Here is a 6,571-nt window from a genome sequence, read left to right as displayed (position 1 = left end):
AAGTTTACTATGTTATCTTCTAGAAGTTTTGTGGTTTCAGATCTTACATTCAAGTCTTTAACCCATTTTCAGTTTACTTTTTAATGATATAAGGTAGTGGTCTAGTTTCATTGTTTTGCACATAGCTGTCCAATCTTCCCAGTACCATTTATAGAAGAGACTGTCTCTACCCCACTAAATATTCTTGCATCCTTTGTCATAGATTAACTGGCCATGTGTGTGTTGGTTTATTTCCAGGCTCTTTAAGCTATCCCATTGGTCTAGGTGTCTGTTTTTTGTGCCAGTGCCACATACTCTGATTACTGTAGCTTTGCAGTACAGTTTGAAGTGAGAGAGCTTTGTTTTTTCTCAAAACTTTTTTGGCTATTTGGGATCATTTCTGGTTCCATATACATTTTAGGATTATTTTTCTTTGTTCTGTGAAAAATTCCATTGGTATTTTGATGGGAATTGCATTGAATCTGTAGCTTGCTCTTGGTAGTGTAGACATTATAACAATATTATATCTTCCAATACATTGTATGTTTACATTTATTTATGTAATCGATACCTCTCATCAAGATCATCTAGTTTTCAGTATACAGGCATACCTTATCTTATTGCACTTTTCTTTATTGCATTTCACGGATATCGCATTTAGTAACTTGAAGGTTTGTGGCAATCCTGCATTGAGCAGATCCATTGCCATTTTTCCAGCAATATTTGCTCCCTTTCTGTCTCTGTGTCATATTTAGGTAATTCTTACAATTTATCAAATGTTTTTATTATTATTACATTTGTTATGGTGATCTATGATCAGCATTACTATGCCCTGAAAGGTCAAATGATGGTTAGCATTTTTGATCAATAAAGTATTTTTTAATTAAGGTATACATTTTTTTAGACATAATGCTATTGCATACTTAATAGATTACAGCAAAATGTAAACATAATTTTTTCATGCAGTGGGAAGCCAAACAATTTATTTGATTCACTTTATTGTAATATTCATTTTATCACAGTGGTCTGGAACCAAACCCTCAGTATCTCTGAGGTATACCTACCTCTACAGGTCTTTCACCTCTTTGGTTAAATTTATTCCTAGTATTTAATTCCTTCTGATGCAATTGTAAATGGAATTGTTTTTACTATTTTTCTTGCTGATACCTCATTATTAGCATATAGAAATGCAACCAATTTATTCATGTTAATTTTGTATTCTGCAACTTCAATTAGTTTTTTGATAGAATCTTTAGGATTTTTTATATATTATATATAGCATATATATAGTATGCATGTATATATTTATTGTATTGTATACATTATATATAATGTATATATGTAAATATGGTATATTATGTGTGTATGTATATATATACATATACATATATGTAATGTATATGTATATACATTATATATATGGTACAATGTCATCTCCCAATAGTGACAGATTTATTTCTTCCTTTCTAATTTATTCTGGTTTAGATTTATTTCTAATGCCTTTTTTTTTTTTTTTCTGGTCTGTTTGTTGTGACTATCCTATGTTCAATGCAAGTGGCAAGACTGGGCATCCTTGTCTTCTCCATGATCTTAGAGGAAAAACTTTTAGCTTTTCGCCATTAAATATGATGATCTCTAAGTGTTTTTCAGCTATGGCCCTTATTATATTGAGGTATATTCCTTCTCTACCCACTTTGTTGATGCTTTTTTATTGTAAATGCATGTTGAATCTTGTCCAGTGCTTTCTCTGTACCTAAAATGAGATGATCATATGATTTTTTATCATCCAATATGGTGTTGAGAGGTCTCCAGAGTATGCTGTGCCAGAGCCACATCGCCAGGGTGGCTCTAGCTGGTGTGGACTAGTAGGCCAGGGCTTGCCAAGGCAGCCCTGAAAGCCTGGTTGGAGTACCTGGACCCTGATCCTGTCTACACTATTAAGTGGAAAGGAAATATAAAAATGATTCTTTCTAGAGTCTCTGACCCTGGAGAAATTTCCAGCTATTTCCTACCTGTTTGCCAGACTCTCCAGATTTAGCAAAATGATTTCCTTTATTTATGATCCAGTTGCCCTTTAAACCACTATTTCTTTGCTGTATCACAGTGTGGGCGAGTCTGTGCACAGGCCCCTCAGTGATATCCTTCCCTACTGCAGCTCATAACACTGGGGATGAGGTTGCCATCACTACCATGTCTTCATCTTTCGTATCATTTTCTATGTATACCCTCTGTTGTTGGGTATGCAAAAGCTGTTCAGTCAGCCGCAGTTTTTCTTCAGGAGAAATCCCTCTATAGCTGAGTTTAGATTTTCTGTGTCTACGGAGGGAGTGAGTTCAGGGTATTGTTATACTACCATCTTGGATGACCTCCTACCCACAGTCACTTTGAATTGACATTTTCAGTGGGTATTAAGCAACTAAAATTTATTCTGAACTTAATCACAAAGTTGGGAACTTCATCTATGCTTTGACAGTAATTAGGCTAAATATAAATATATCTCTGTCCTCCTCTGTAAGTTTAGATTAAGCAGTAATACATCTCTGTAAATATATATGTTCTTTATTGACTATAAGACTTTTACACATGTTGTAAATTGTTATGCTGCCAGTCATTATATATTTTTCCAGTCATTATATATTATGGAAAAATAAAACATTGCATTATCACTAATGGATATGGAAGGTATTTTACATAACATTTTCAATGCATATTTTTCAACAGTTTAAAAATTTATTTATTTAGTTATTTAACATTCTATTAAGAAGTCAGGAAAATTTCAGTTACAAACATTAAACAAATATTAGAGATTAATAATTACTTTAAAATAAACTTAACCAGCACACTGTTATCACTTTACTTCTTTGCTACAGTCATTTAGCTCAATTTAAAAATGGCAGAAATGACCCCTTAGATTTCTTTGTTTAATCAAAATTCTTTATTTTATTTTTTTTTAATTTTTTTTAATTTTTATTTATTTATGATAGTCACACAGAGAGAGAGAGACAGAGACAGAGACATAGGCAGAGGGAGAAGCAGGCTCCATGCACCGGGAGCCCGACGTGGGATTCGATCCCGGGTCTCCAGGATCGCGCCCTGGGCCAAAGGCAGGCGCCAAACCGCTGCACCACCCAGGGATCCCTAATCAAAATTCTTTAGATGTTTGGTTATTAGAAGGAAATAATTTTTTTATCCTACTGTTCTAAAGAAAAGATTCATGTGCAGCCATATTTTCAGCTTTAAAAGGGAAAAAAAGAACTTTACTGATACAAAAATCAAATTGAAACAAAAAGAAGAGAAGGAAAATCTATGCATAGATGAGGTCAACAGTAAGCAGCAAGGGAGATGAAGACAGAGGTACATAAATTGGGTGCTTAGAACATCCAACCTCATTAGCTGGGGAACCCTGGTGGAGAAGGCCAGGCTGGAGTCCCAGTAGAGAGACCTGGGCAGCGTGTCCTCCCCTCAGGTGAGATTTCCAACTGACCATCCCACAAGGGCCATTTAGATAGGGCAAATGATGGGGTCTGAAGTTAAACATGTGTTTGCCTACATGCAGTTGGAAGTGAGCTGCATTCCTAAGTTACCATGTCTCTATAGCCTCAAGGAGCCCGGCTGGGTGTGTTTGCCTCCCCTCTCAGATTCCATTCCAGGGGGACCAGCCCAGCCTGGAACAGGAGGGGATGTAGGCAAAATGTATAGCTGTAGGCGTCCAGAGCAGAAGTAGGGCCATTTCTGACCTGGAGGCCAGTGAATGTCAAGTAACCAGGCCCTGGGGTTACTCGTGCAGCTCTTGTCTCACATGCAACATTCTTTGGCCTGAGTACCTGCACGTCGGGGTGGTTGGTTATGCAGGTCGGTTATGCCCGTAATATTTATAAGAGCTTCTAAATATGCATGTGTGCATGTATATGGGCACGTGTGTGTATTAGGTCATGAACCCAGCAGCCATACATGATTCCTGTGCTAGCATCCAGCTGTTTATCACTCATTCATCTTACATACCTCTGTCAATTTACACCTTAAACCAACCAAGCAACACAGGTATTTCACAATGCAAAGAGCCAATGAAATTTGTCTTTTCCACTTTATTTTCCCTAACAGTTATCATAGCATAGTATCCTGAACCCAAAGGCAGAACTCGGAAAGAAGTAGTCAAAGTGACCCTTCTCTAAAATGTATTTAATCAGGCGCACCAAAGCCCTAGGTTTATCTCGTATTTTAGCAACAGGACAGTGTGCAGCTCCAGACCTATTCAGATACACCTTGTGCTGCCTATCTTGTTCTGATTTTTGCCACACAACATAACCTGGAAGCACAGGAGGGGGTCAATGTGAGCAAGGACCACACTTCATATGCTGGCCGCAGAAGCTGGTGGACAGATGCTCCGGGTTCAGTCCTTGACATGGAAGATTTCTGTATTTAAGGGACCCCACAACAACAACTCTAGTATATCCTTATGTTGGCTTCTTCTCTTGTCTCACTCTCCTTCATCCATGTGTTCTTCTGGGAATCACTTCCTGGATGAGCTATCTGCACACAATTCTTTTCCTGAGGCTCTGCTTTTGGAAAAACCTGTCACAATGTTCATCATTTATTTATTGAGAGTTGATTGTATTTTTAAAACCTTGTCCTTCCTTTGGAAAATGTATTTATATTTAATAAAAGAAAATGAAAGATACATTAGCTACATGTATCTATCCATATCATTTATATATATTTACACACATATTTATCATTATCTTTTCTACTGGGGCAATAATAAATTATTAGGAAATTAACTTATAAGAGCTTATGAAAATTTCCATTGTTAATCCATAGCAACAGGTGACTATGGAAGTTTTTCTAATGAATTATTTTGCTTTTGGCCTTTTTTTTTTTTTTTGTAGTAAGAGAGAAAAGTCCTAAAAAAAGATATCTACCTATTTTAATCATCTTACATTTCTAGATCAATTCTATCTGTATACCAGGTTTCATAGCAATAATAAATGTAATAATAAGAGGAAAACATCATGCTAAAGATAGGAGTTAAGGTGAGAGATTAGAGAACAAAATCAATATATCAAATGTTGAAAGTTGATATCCCGGTAGACACTAAACCCCTATAAAGATGAACAGTGTGTGGTGACAAATCTAATTAACACATATGGAAACACATTCCATTCATTTCAGTGCAGTTGTCATATCCAAGGTGAGGATATTGTCAAAAGGGAATTATTTTCAAGTTTGTATTTCTCTATTAGATTTGCAAAGCGCAACATGAATTTTCACAAAAAATACATCAATTTCCCTTTCGATTCACTCTTCCTGGAGTGTCTTAGCAGGAATGGTGTCTATTTTCATAGCAAGACCAATTTCTGTTTTATGAATCACTTGTCTACATTGTAAACCCTGCTAAACTGTGAAAGAATTACTTGTGGACAGAAAATACTGAGCTGTAAATTATTTTGCTTTCCTTTTACCTAAACTCACTGTTCTGAATCCTTATTTTTCACATCTTATTGGATTATTCCTGTCTCTATTTTGACAAATTACGCAATCTATGACTTTATTACAATAGCACTAAATTGGCAGCTCTGCACACATACAAACATGTGGACACACATACAGATACACTATATACTCAAATATTTGTAAATCAGTAAATCACTGGGTTTGCTTTATCTTAGGAGCATTAGGTAGGTAACACAAAGCGATGAAAAACGTCTATATGCTTGAAACAAATCTGAAATATTTTTGGAAGCAGGCAAATTAAGTGGGGGCATCTACCAAATTCTTAATACTTAAAGCTTTTGCACCAGAATGGCACTTGGTTGTCTTTAGAGTCTAAATCTAAAATTATATGACAGTGATATACTCTCTACAAAGTTCTGTAATCCATCAACCATCCTAAAACCGCATATTGCATTAACAATTACTATTCAATATTTAAATGTTCGTTTCAGTGTAATGCTTTCAAGCAAGCATATAAGTGAGAGGAATAACAGCTTTGCATTCGTGCTGCATGTGAATGAGTTTGCTAAATGGACTTTCTGAGGCAGGTGTTCCTGAACAAGGAATATCTTTCAGAGACTTTCAGCTGCTCTCAGCATTGGGAATATATTACAATGTAAGCAATAGCTCTTTTCATTTTCATTCTCTCTAAATATGGGAACAACTTCCTTATTCTTCAGCTTCCATTGCTTCGGTAGATGAAACAGAAAAAGACAATTGCCTTTAAGCCATTTCACTTCTGTGTCTGTTCTCTGCATCCTAACTAGCACCTGTAACTATCAGTTTGATTTTTACTTTCTAAGTTTTTTTTTTTTTCTGATTTAGCCTATCTAATAGGTGTGGCATTATGGTTTTAATTTGCATCTCCTAGTGACTCAATTTGAGCATCCTGTCATGTGTTTATTTGCCAACTGTGTAAATTTTCAAATGAAGTATTTTCAAAACTTTGGCGCATTTTTCTGTTTAGCTTTTCGGGTTTTTTTATGGCTTAGTTCTGAAATCTCTTTATATATTCTGAATATAAGTGATTTTTTTAAGTAAATAATTTCAAATATATTCTCTTGGTGTGTGCTTGAGTTCCATTCTCTTATTAATGTTATCA

The sequence above is a fragment of the Canis lupus genome, chromosome 35 (assembly GCF_048164855.1).
Source record: "Canis lupus baileyi chromosome 35, mCanLup2.hap1, whole genome shotgun sequence".
Lineage (NCBI taxonomy): Eukaryota > Metazoa > Chordata > Mammalia > Carnivora > Canidae > Canis > Canis lupus.
Note: the sequence above shows the minus strand (reverse complement) of the source record.